General features: G+C 36.9%; 1 protein-coding gene across 5 annotated transcripts in view; it reads right to left on the bottom strand.

The window, feature by feature from the left end:
- Nucleotides 1-9858, bottom strand: part of LOC140157307 (uncharacterized) — a 61196-nt gene extending 51338 nt beyond the window's left edge. For 3 of the 5 annotated variants that reach the window (XR_011859660.1, XR_011859661.1, XM_072180450.1), the window contains exon 1: nt 9798-9858. The gene's annotated coding sequence lies outside the window, so the exon portion shown is untranslated. The remainder of the gene's footprint in view (nt 1-9797) is intronic. The other 2 variants (XR_011859662.1, XM_072180449.1) reach the window with 1 other exon arrangement.
- Between the last annotated feature and the right edge of the window lie 2780 nt (nt 9859-12638).

Raw genomic sequence — 12638 nt, 5'->3', positions numbered from 1 at the left:
AACACCCTAATTGAGGAATTGGTTAGAAATTTGCCCCAAACAAGGATAGACATTGCGTGTGTTGGTACAGTGATATCAGTAAGCTTAAAATTGGCACTGTTGAAGTCGGCTCCATTTTTAAAATCTGGTTGGTAAAATTGCTCAGAAACCACTCTTTTGTGCCGAATAATTTGATAAATATGTCACCACTAAATGCACTAATGTCCGTTAATTGGGTAATTTTATAAAATTACCCTAAGCGAGGATCTTCCTTTAAAAAAACACCCCTTCTTTTACTAAAATGAGTGTTTTGAGACCCTAATCATGGATCCGCGCGGATCCTCGCTTTGCTTTTCAAAACCACCCTAAATCCGCGTTTTCTTTCACACAGATGCTTACAACTTTCATATATGAGTGGCCCCCCCCGGGGCAATTTGTGGTCCATGCTAGTTGTACTTTTTAAGATACAAAGGTTTGAAGTTTGCCATATTTTCACAATTTTGTGTGCAACCCTATGGGGCTCACCCGCCCCGGCTCACCCGCCCCGGCTCCTCCATTGACACATGTTACATATTGAAGTATAACTCTCAAAGTAGTTGTCCAATTGACTTGGGGATTTTTGTATTTGACAAAGAACATAATTATCTACAAAATGACACCAAACTATCTAAAATAGGTATCATACTTTTAGAATAAATCATACTTGAAGTGGGAAGAAAGCATTTTCATGTTACGGCTCCTCCATTTTTGGGTGACCTATTTGTGACATGCGACCATATAGATAAATAATTTGTTACCAATGTTAAGAAAATCAGAGCAAGTTCATTTTTTACCCTGTACACTACAAAACGTGAAAATTGACCTCTGTTGTAGACGTTCACTCCAAAAACTGCCATCTCTAACCACCTTGTTTAAAATCTTCTTTTTAGTTTCAAACAAATAAAAGTTTGCATATTTTGAAAGTTGATAACTGACTTATCTGCATGTGGTGTCTTGATTTTGCATCCCTGTCCACTATTAAGAAATGATGTCATTTTTTCGTTGCGGACATACAAACTGAAATATTTAAATTTATACGTCCGCAACGAAAAAAATGTATGTCCGCAATGGAAAACATTGAGAAATTTTGACCAGATAAAAACTTTGCGTTAGTTTATTATACGTTCTACAACTGTTTAGAGAAGCGCTCCCCAAATAGCGGCGTGCAAGCCATTTGTGGCGCGCCGTGGCTTCCCGAGTCGCGCGCGGCGCCATTTATATTTTTTAAATATTTAAAAAAATATATAAATAAAATTAAAGCCCTTGATCAAACTTTATCCAGCAGGAATATCTCCAATGTTCAACATTTCAAAAAATTTAACATTTATTTCAGTCATTTTGAATTATGAATTGTAAATGTTAGAATAGCTGAAATTACAGCACCAATGGTAAGCATGACACAACACGATAAACTGTGCTGCTGCGGGCTGCTGCCATCTTGTTTGTTTACATGGGGAATTCCCTGTTACTGTTGAGCCCAATTTTAGGCAAGTAGCGGCATGCTTTTTTGAGTAGCGGAAAGTGATCGCCAAGTAGCCCAATTGTGCGCCTAAGGCGCGGCATTGGCATCACTGTTCAAATGCCAAGAAGGTATGACCCCCAGCAGAGTGGTGTCATATGAAATTATGAAAGAGAAAAAAGTAAGGGGCTGTGCAATAATTATGAGCCCTGGGGGAGGGGCAAGAAATTGACTTGTATATTTTTAGCAAGGACTTCCTAGACATATTTTAGGTATGCCAGGTGAATTTAAATTTGCCATCAAACTGCATCATTTTATATATCAAATTTTAAAGCCTGAGTAAAGAAATTCAAAACTGAAAACCATTTTGTCATAGCACTTTCCGTGGCAAAGTTACATCTTTTCAAAGATCGACTTTCATCAAAAAGATTCTGCTAGCAAAATTCCCCAAAACAGCATTACGTGGGTGTTTCTAGATCTTAGTCTCATGATGATAGCAGCTTTTATTTTAATGGAACTGCTATCAAAATCCCTCTAAAATTCCATGTGTGAGTATCTCATCACCATAAAAAATCTTATGTTTGGGTCAAGTGAAGTATAGAAAACATAAAAATGTAGGTTTCCTTGACCGACCTGTTCTTGAAAAAAATTGGAAATTTCTACATGTAAATGTATATGGCCCTTGTACAGTAGGTCAATAGGTCAAACTAAGTGACCTGTGCTGAAGTCAGTCAAGCGTGGTTGAGAACAAGCAAGCAGGGGTAGCATTAAGGCCCAAAAGTCGGGGGTTATTTTCCCGTGTTTTTCACTCCCGAGCTTGCAGAAAATCCAAACACATGGGGTGAAAATTAAATCTCAGGGGGTGAAAAATATTGTGCAGTGTAGTCAGGGTAGGAGTAAGGTCCAAAAGTAGAGGGTCAGAGTTCACCCCCGAGCTTGCACATATTCCCAATATAGAGGGTGAAAAATTGATATTTTTTAAATTTAGGGGCCACTCACCCCCGATCGGGGGTTAACGCTACCCCTGCAAGCAAGCTCAGTTTTCTGCACTGTTTCAATGCAAAGTCATGCTCTGAGACAGGAAAACTTGTCTCCGATACTGAAACACAATTTCATTATTAAAATTTTTTGCTGAAAATATAAAGAAATAATTCTGAACAAATCCTCTGCTGATAACTGAACATTTTCAGGCCAGTTTGTCATGAACCTGAATTTCTCCCATTGCTCAGTACAGTGCACAGTACATTTTTTGTCCTCCAGCAAAATTCCCAATTGGATCAATATTTGATGACCTTGTCCTTGCAGGAAGTACAGTAGTAGGCTGTGCAAGCACCCTATTGTGTTTGGTCCCCGGTCTACTAGGCGAATTTCGCTGACTAGCATACCTTCATCACATATTTTTTTTTTAAAGTAGCTTATCCCGTAACCAAATTTCAAAAAATAAAAATAAAATTGAAGAAACCTCAAAAAAGGAAGCGGGAGGGGACGTGAAACATGTTGGGTTTTTTTATTTGGCCTAATAATATACTCCCACCACTAGTATAACTGTAGGGATGTTCATAAAATTTTGAAGTTCAATATTTTTAGCTGAAAGTTCTTTCATTTGAAAGAGAATTAAATTACCTAACCAATAAGGGGTCAATCATGTTTCTAGTGCATATACTTTTGAAGTTACAGACAAAAATAGTGTCATCAAATTGCCCAAAATTTTGTGTGTGAAATTGTGACAGCAGGCACATGTACAATGCACACTACTGTATGTGACCCCAGATGACCTCCTATTCTTTACTGTAAGAAAGCTGTTTTGGGTGGTCTTGATTTACACACAAATTGCTTTTGAGCTAAATCGAGCGTCGACTTGGTGGAACATGGATTGCACTATGTGATAGTTTATGAATCCAGTATCATCATCATGCCAGTACCAACATTAAAGTCAACATCACTTATTTAGGTTTTGGTTGTCAAAATTAATTTTTAGTGATTTTCTCCATTGAGCCCCACAGTAAAGCCATTTTTGGACCATACATGCACATTCCACCAGGAATAATGAATGTCGGGATAGGCATCTGAAATAATGTGACGAAACCGGAAGATGTAGCCTAGGTCTAGACAATAGGCGAATTAGCGGCCATTTTGTCTTCTACATGATTTTATTCATGTGTCCTTATATTTTAGACTTAGTACACAAATATATAGTTAAGAGGTTTACTATTTTTAAATTATATTTTGAGTGTATATTTTTATACAATATATTATTCTGTAGTAAATAGATCAAATGACGATGATTGTTCAGGTATTATATGCTTGATAGAATTATACTGTTTGACCAGCTAGTATTCTCCTCCGCCGTCAGTGTGATTCCAGTCACTCCACGTACCGTGTTGCGAAGGTGGAGGAGTCTAAAGCTGTATTGATGAACACGCATGCGTTAAAAATGATGTAGCCTATGTCGCACAATAGCGTGACGTAGTTTCCGGCATTGTTCCTATGCACTTTCACCCTCCTGATTCCACTTCCCTGTAGGACGAATAGCGCCACTAGTGTGTGATGTGAGCTAGCCTAACTAGTACCAGTGGCAGTATAGGGTAGCTCAAGATACTCTAGCTAAAATACAGGTTTACATTTACTGAAGACTGAAAGACTGATCTTACATTATCTTGCTGTATTTCAGCTAGAGCGCCAGACGACAAGCTTCCAGGTTTTTTTGGAGAACAATTTACTGTTACGTATTAAGATGAAGAAGAAACCCGCCTCGGAGCCCGCCCTACTCATTATTTCATTGTACTTATTGCAATTTGCCTCCACACATTACGTAATCAACACAAAGCTTTTGTGAGGATTAGTGAGTGGATAAGAAATTGACAGTGGAGGATACTGAAGGACACGCCGATTGTTAGTTGTCAATCATGAATTGCCGCAGCGTATTACCGTATTCGTCCGAGTATAGTCCCACGTTCGAGTATAGTTTTTTTTTTCGGTTTTGTAATGTCCCTGGACCTAGACCTAGATGCTAGGATCATTCATGGTTGACCTAAAAAAATAAAAAAAAATTTCAAGATGTTTTGTATTTTTAATATGAAAATTGATATTTTGTATTCATGTCATACTCTGTTAATGATATCTAGATGCATTCAAATTCAATGCATTTTTTTTGTTGAAATTCGAGTATAATCCCACCCCCCAATTGTGAAAAATTTTCACCTAAAAAACGGGTGGGACTATACTCGGACCAATACGGTAATATTTTACTGCATGGCATTCCGCAAACACCAAGACAAATTATGCCGTATTTTTCAAAGATCATCTCATATGAAGTAAGCTGAATGCGATCTGTACTTTTGTAACATTCCGATCGCTTTTGATCACCTATTATCGTCGGTAATTTGCTTGAAAACATGTGAGTTCATGTTGTGTAAACATAATTAGCATAGACACAAATGAAATTACGATGCAATACAATGCAATTTGAATGCGCAGCAGATCTATAGAAATAACGTTGCCCGGTTTTATGCAGAATTAGACCTGTCTGGTATAATAGGGCCTACCTACTGAGGAAGGAACAGGGCATGAATCATGATGTTTCGGGCTAAAATTTTATTCAGATTTCATTTGACAGCTTTTAATAACCAATACAATCGCGTATACGCGCGCGACGTCCAGCGTGTGCAATTGGACCATGTGCAAATAATACGCGCTGGACGGCTAGCAGTACGCTTAATTTGTAAAAGGGAATCTGAATAAGACTTTAGTGCCACTAGCGAGTCTACTAGTCTAGTGGAATCATGGCATGCATTGGCATAGACTGCGGAACTCGGTCCTCAATGGCAATGATAGGGACAGGCATAAAAATTTCAAATTAATTCTAACATGAATTGTTGTTTATTGGAAGAGAGAACTTCTCAGAAACAATTTGACACCAAAACCAATCTTCTACTGCATTGCTAAGTGAAGTAATGACGAAATTACTGTCGGAACATTGGGCCATTTTCTCTGATAAGACTTACCATAGATTAGGAGTGCATGGGGGACTTGATCATTTTTGTGCCCCCCTGTCAATTTTTTGTTTTCACTGTAATTTAATCTAATTTTTGTTGGATATTATGTATGTTATCATTTTCAACACATCTGTGAAATTTTGTATGAAAATTCAAATTTTAAGGTGGTAAAAAAGTGATTTTTGTGCTAATTTTGGTCAAATTTTGCCATTTTTCGGCCATTTTGGGTCCATTTTAGGCAAAAACAATGATTTTTCCCAAGCGATAACAAAAAAGTGCTTTCTCCCAGCAAATACAAAAAATGTAAGTAAACTGGAATTGTTATGTGAAAAGGATGAAATTTTTTGTCAAACCATGTTTCCCTTTTGTCAGAAGATGAATTTTGGGTCAAAAAAGAAATTTTTCCCAAAAATGCCCCTTTTTTTGACCAAAACGGTGATTTTCACCAAGGCATATCTCACAGAAAAAAATATTCAAAAGTGAAATCAATGTTGCATTCTGCTTCCTAAAGCATTGAATCTGTTGTCAATGCAAACTAGAGCATCTGAAACAGATTAATTTTGGTTTTATTCATCATTTTCTCCAAAAATGGTGTTTTCAGTGGCACAAAATGGCACAGATTTACATATGGGCTTTATTATCAAGTAAAATAAATAGCGCCCTCGCTCAGATGTGCCTGTCCCTAGCAATGATAGTCAGTTCATACATACACGCTATGTAACAGCGCGCGTGATTGGTCGAGAGCCGGGCATAAACAGCGTTTATGCCAGGGACAGACTTAGGTTTCAGTTTTCTACTGGCCCTCCGGGCCAGTGAAATGGCAAATCTAGTGGCCCTGCAATACATTTACTGGCCCAGCTTTTTCAATATGATCTACTGCAAAAAAAAAACCCAACTTTTTTGTCGGTGCTTTTAGGGAAAAATCTATATCAATTTTTAATCATTTGTCATCATACAAGGTGTATCATATCGCAAATATCAAAAAATCAAAATTATTTGATATTCCTGGTTTTCAAAATGCAATTCGATACCGTATGTCTGATGCGCTCTCAGGTCCCACAAAAAACATGTGGAAACATCACTATCCGAGCCCTTAAAGTCAAGCAAACCTTAACATTTTAATTTGTTTTTTACTGAATGTACTCAATCGGTATAGTCACAAACACAAGTTCAGTCAGGTCCAGCCTTTTTTAGTTCCAAAAGTTTCAAACTAGGCGGTATTTGCGGTATCGCTATCATCATCAGATATAATTATGTAGCGCATGGAAGAGCTAAGTAGTACATAGGCCTACTATCATCGTAAAAAGTGGCCATGTATTTCTAACTTGCTAGCAATGCAAGAATAAGAATATAAATATTATACAAAAGAAATCATTGAATAAAGATATAAATTTCAAATGACAGGCAGAGCAGAAAACTGCAAATATGACCATCACTGATATCTTGTCTCGTGAGTGTTATATCAGGCTCAAAAATCTATTGGCCCGCCGGGCCAGCATTGTTGGAAGTTTACTGGCCCGACGCAAAATCCACTGGCCCCGGGCCACCGGGCCACTGCTTAAATCCGTCCCTGGTTTATGCCCGGTGTCCCGGATGTTAGATTGCCGGGTAGGAAAAGTGCAGGAAAATCGTGCATTTTAGTAACTTTTTTGTTATTATTTTGATGAAATAAGAATCACAAAATGTTCTGGTATATATGAGCGGGGTTCATTCATATATTTTCATGACTAAGCGGTTGTTTATGCCCTCGGAAGCGGCCCTCGGGCATAAACAACCGTTTAGTCATGAAAATATATGAATGAACCCCTAATCATTATCTTTTGGTCGTTCCGTTATATCAATATGGTCATTTTCACGGTAAAGGGTGTAACTTTGGATTTTTAACATTTTAATCCGTAGTGTTCTAATAAAGCCACAGAATTCCATAATTTTTGGCCACATAAGTCATCTAGTTAGCAGCTACCTTGGGTAGCATAATCAACTTTGGGAGTTACTGCGTTCAGTTTTAGCAGGCTTAAATGTACTTAATATTGCCATTTTGAAAAACTATAAAAACAGTAACATTTTTGTAAAACCCTGTGTTTTCTTCAGTTAGTTCATGGATAATTTTCTTATCCTGAAAGTACAGTCATATGTTCAGTAAACACTGCCACATTAGATTTAATTGTGAACGGCCCTGTATTTTTGAGAACCGGACTTGATATTTATCGTTTCGAGGCTTCATTTTCCGTTAACAATTGTTAACAAACTTTAATGGGTGTAGCTTTGGTTCATAATTCTTGGTTATTTCTTCACTTCTTCTTGATTCATAACAGTTGTTATCTTAACTTGAAATGGGTAACAAAAATTAGCCGATTTGCAAGCTTTTAAAATTTTTATAAAATCTTGACTTCAAATAGCCGTTTTTCCGTTAACTTTTTGAAGCCTCGAAACAAACTGTTCAGCAAGCTTGTGCAAATATAAATAAAAGAGCTCATCCAATCTATTTATTAAAATGTAGCAAACTAGATCCTCAAGTCACATGTTTTTAAATCGTGGAGATATATATCACCGTTTGAAAATGGGACCCAATACAAACTTTCCGTTAACAATTGAAGCCTCCGAAACAAATGAAGCCTCCGAAACAACAGTAAACTTAATTATCATCTATGCATATCTAAATTGGTGTGTTTCATACTGATATCTGCATTGTAATTATTACTTGATATGTGCAGAATGTCATAAATTTAAAAAAAAATTGACATTTATGGTTAATGTTTGAAAAATATACTGATACCTTAAAAAGCCTGTTTCGGAGGCTTCACATGCAAAAAACACCATACTTAACAAATGGGTGAAAAAATTAATGTGTGATAAATCTACAATATCTGCCGCATAGAATCATTGATTCAATACACACAAGAAAATAACAGCTTAGATGATCCCAACACTGTTGTTTTCAAAAAACTACTTCTGCAATGTTTAACAATTGTTAACATGAAGCCTCGAAACAAAAAAATGACTTGCTGTGATAATTTAATTTTTGTCACAACTGAAATTCAATACTTAGAAGCAAAGCATGAAAATTGGTAATTGTGATATTTTTACCTATTTTTTATGTCAACTTGTAGTAGTTAGCTAAATATTTTACTTTTATGATCACCTGTGTTGTTAACTGAAGCCTCCGAAACACAAATCGCTTGAATTGCCAATTCTAAAAATAACTCCAATTTCTGTGAAACTTGGCTGGGAGGTTCCTTTCATCAAGTAGTATTTGTACATGAAGTTAGACATTCAAATTATTTTAGGAACCCAATTAAAACTTAAAAATATGTTTCAGGTTTGGAAATTTCCATTGACATTGTAAATGACACTTGATGTTAAAATTTTCAAAACTGCAATTACAAACATAGCAAAACATGGTATAAAATTTAACTTATATCTGTTGACTTACTTTGGAATGGAATTTCACATGTATTCCAGCTTTCATGTCAAAATTTTCTGAGGTTATGTAAAATACATTTTTTCTTAGATTTTAACCAAAATGTTATGCAAACATGTTGGCTTTCCTCAACGCAAACTTTTAGACTAGGGTTTATTGATTTTATTTTCATAGGTGATTGCACACCCAGCATTCTTTGTGTACTCATCTCCTTCAATCCACTCATAAACTGTTGTCCAATGTCATCATCCACTTCAGATACTTGACTGAAGTACCAAGTATAGCAATTACTTGCGTTGGAGTCACTCAACCGTGTCCCTCATTTGGTGACATTTGAGTAGATTCTATTCTAAATGTTTGCGTTGCTCAAAGCCAGCATGTGTCAAATTTTTTATTAGAAATCAAAAGGTTTAAGCCTTGAAACATTATTTTACTTGAAATTAAGTTGCTTCTATGCATGATTTCAGTAAACAGAAACATATTTAAGTGGTTTGAAATTTTGACCCTAAAAATCAAAAGTTAACTTACACCCTTTACCGTGAAAATGACCATATATGACTATCAGTATCAATCATTTGAGGACTGAGTTGTTATATATCTTCCGAGGAGCAATTTCAGACAATAGCTGCTGGGGATTAGTGGGGCAGAGGTTATCTATTGAATCCTTTCATGACCACTGAAGCATAGTCAAGTCTGCCAAGGCGGCACAAATTGAAAGACCATGTCAACTCTCCACAAAAGAATGCATGCATGTCAAAGGTCATAGACCAATTTGGTGTTTGTTACGGTCTATGTCTGCATTGGCCATTGCTGTTGACTCAAGCAGTCATGCATTTCATGAAATTAGCTGAAGACAAAATAGGACAGTTCTAGACAATGTGTGAGCAAAGATCCGATTCCTTACCAGATATTCCCGGGCAGTAAATTTGAGAAAGTTGACAGCATGACTGCATGAATAGGAGATCTCGCGACGCAGTGTAAGCTGACTGGGGGCTCACTGCACCGCTGACGACAACGCATGCGCACATGTTCCTAGAGTAGAGGGTATCAGGACACCTCGCCCACACGCACTTCGCCTACACGGCATCTCGCCTATGCGCCACGTCGCCTACGTGCCATCTCGCCCCCTATGCAATGCAATGCACTGCAATGGCGGTTGTGGATGTATCATGACGATCGATGTGTGACCGGAAGGGTCGTATGTTCCTTTGTTGGTAACAGATCAAGGATTCGCTCCAATGAATGCATATGCTCATGGGAATATTCAACAAATGTGTGTGTGTGTGGGGGGGTGTACTGATGTGTGTGTGTTTTATAAATTGAGGTCCCTACTGTCCGCGTATGTGGTTATAACAATATTTTTAAATTTTAATATGTGTATGCATTTTTTCAACATGCATTTTTTATAATTGATAACTTCGTGTTAAAGTGTGTTATACGTGAATTTTTATGAAGATAATTATAAAGAAAAATATGGTAGTCTTAAAGGGGCATTTCGTGATCCACAGCCTCATCCCCCACTTTTCTCAAAAAAGTTGAGATTTTTATATCACTGGAAACCTCTGGCTACATAATGTTTATGTACAAAATATTTCTTGCAGATTAATTCGTTTTGCAAAAATATCGTGAAATATGAATTTCGTTCTGGTGCACCAGAACGAAATTACAACGCATTGTCTATGGAGCAGTGTAATACACATAATCATGCATAACTCGCAAACGTAAAATCGGAATCAACTGAAATTTTGGGAATAGGCTTTTTTCGTGGATATGTACTGAAAAATGTCATAAAAAGAGGATGCTAGGATCACGAAACACTCCTTTAATTTTTCATAATATTTTCCCAGTTACCATTGATTGTTAAAACTTTCAGCCTGCTTTTAATAACTTGTTAAAAGTGTATAAAATAAATTTTTGGCCAGTGTGCGAGACAAATTTAAAACAAAACCGCGCGAGCAGGGCCTGTGCTGTGCGTTTCGCCCCTTTTTACACCGCGGGTGTGATTTGCATAAAAAATAGCTTCCTATTTAAATGTTAGTTTTCATTGATAGCTCGTACTGATCGCATTATCCCCTTTTAATTTCGAGCCAAACAAATGAGGTAAAACGAAGAAAATTGCTTTTTCATTCTGGCGCCTACACATGATCTGTGTATTAGCTCGCCGATCATAATATCGGGAGTTAAAGGAAAATTATAAAAGACCAACTTGGACCCAAACCAAACCGATCAGATATCGCGAGTCAGACTCAGATGCCAACAACAACCCAACAGGAACCACTGAAATCCATCCAAAAGTGGCAATATAATAATAAGAAGTTAAGAACACATGCAGTAAAACATAAAATCGGACCAAATAAAACAAAATTATGACTAAAAATATTTTTGAAAGTAAAACCACATAAAGAAACAATAGCATAACAAAAAATAGAAAAACAAACATAAATATAACAAAAAGGCCTATCCAAAAGAAAGCAAGCCCAAAGAAAAGCATACGCAAAAAAAAAAAAATTAAGAAAAACATAAAATGGAAAAACAAAAATAGAACAAAAGAAACCCCAACTCCCAAACATGTCAGATTCAGAAAACAATACCAAATAAACAAAATCAAAAGGAAACAGTACAAAATACAGACAGACATAACATTAATTAAGTGATACAGACAAAATAAAACAAACAAAAACGCATAATAGGCCTTATACAAAAAACAATACGATCGTACCAAATTAGTATAGTAGGCTACAAAACAGAAAATAAAGATAAAATAAAACTAAATTAAAAGTTTGGAAAAGAATATTGAAATAATACTTTAAAACTATTAAAACTAAATTGAAAAAAAATAGAATAGAACAGAATAAAATGGAATAAAACTAAACAAAACTAAACTAAACTAAAAAAGGAATAGAATAGAATAAAATAAAATAAATGAAAATTAACAGTTTGGAAACGAATCTATATAATAATACTGGTAGTCTGTGACTCTGTGTCTCTGTCTGTCTGTCCGCCTTTTTTCTCGGAGACTAGGGGTCGCACGTTCCTCAAACTTGGTAGGTGGGTGCAGCTTGACCCCATACAGAACAAGTTTGTATTGGTTAGTGGGTCAAGGTCACCCAAGGTCGTCCAGGGGTCAAATTAGTAAAAACTGTTTTTCTCGGATACTGGGGGTCGCACGTTCCTCAAACTTGACGGGTGGGTGCGTCTTGACCCGGGACAGAACAATTTTGTATTGGGTAGTGGGTCAAGGTCACCAGAGGTCATCTAGGGGTCAAATTAGTAAAAACTGTCATCATGGGCATGCAACTTGGTGGGTAGGTGCATCTTGACTTAAGACGGAACAAGTTTGTATTGGTTAGTGGGTCAAGGTCACCCAGGGGTCATCTGAGGTCAAATTAGTAAAAACTGATTTCCGCCTATTTTCTCGGCGACTAGGGGTCGCACGTTCCTCAAACTTGGTGGGTGGATGCATCTGGACCTTAGACAGAACAAGTTTGTTTCGGTTAGTGGGCCAAGATCACCCTAGGTCATCCAGGGGTCATCTGAAGTCAAATTAGTAAAAACTGTCGTATGGGCATGAAACTTGGTGGGTACAGTCAACTTTTAGAGTCAAAATTTTGGACGGTCATTTTGGGGTCATCCGGGGTCACCCAGAGGTCATCTGAGGTCAAATTAGTAAAAAATATCGTATGGGCATGAAACTTGGTGGTACAGTCAACTTTTAGAGTCAAATTTTTGGACGGTCATTTTGGGG

Source organism: Amphiura filiformis, chromosome 7 (genome assembly GCF_039555335.1).
Source record: "Amphiura filiformis chromosome 7, Afil_fr2py, whole genome shotgun sequence".
NCBI lineage: Eukaryota > Metazoa > Echinodermata > Ophiuroidea > Amphilepidida > Amphiuridae > Amphiura > Amphiura filiformis.
Note: the sequence above shows the minus strand (reverse complement) of the source record. Positions and strands in the feature narration are given on the sequence as shown.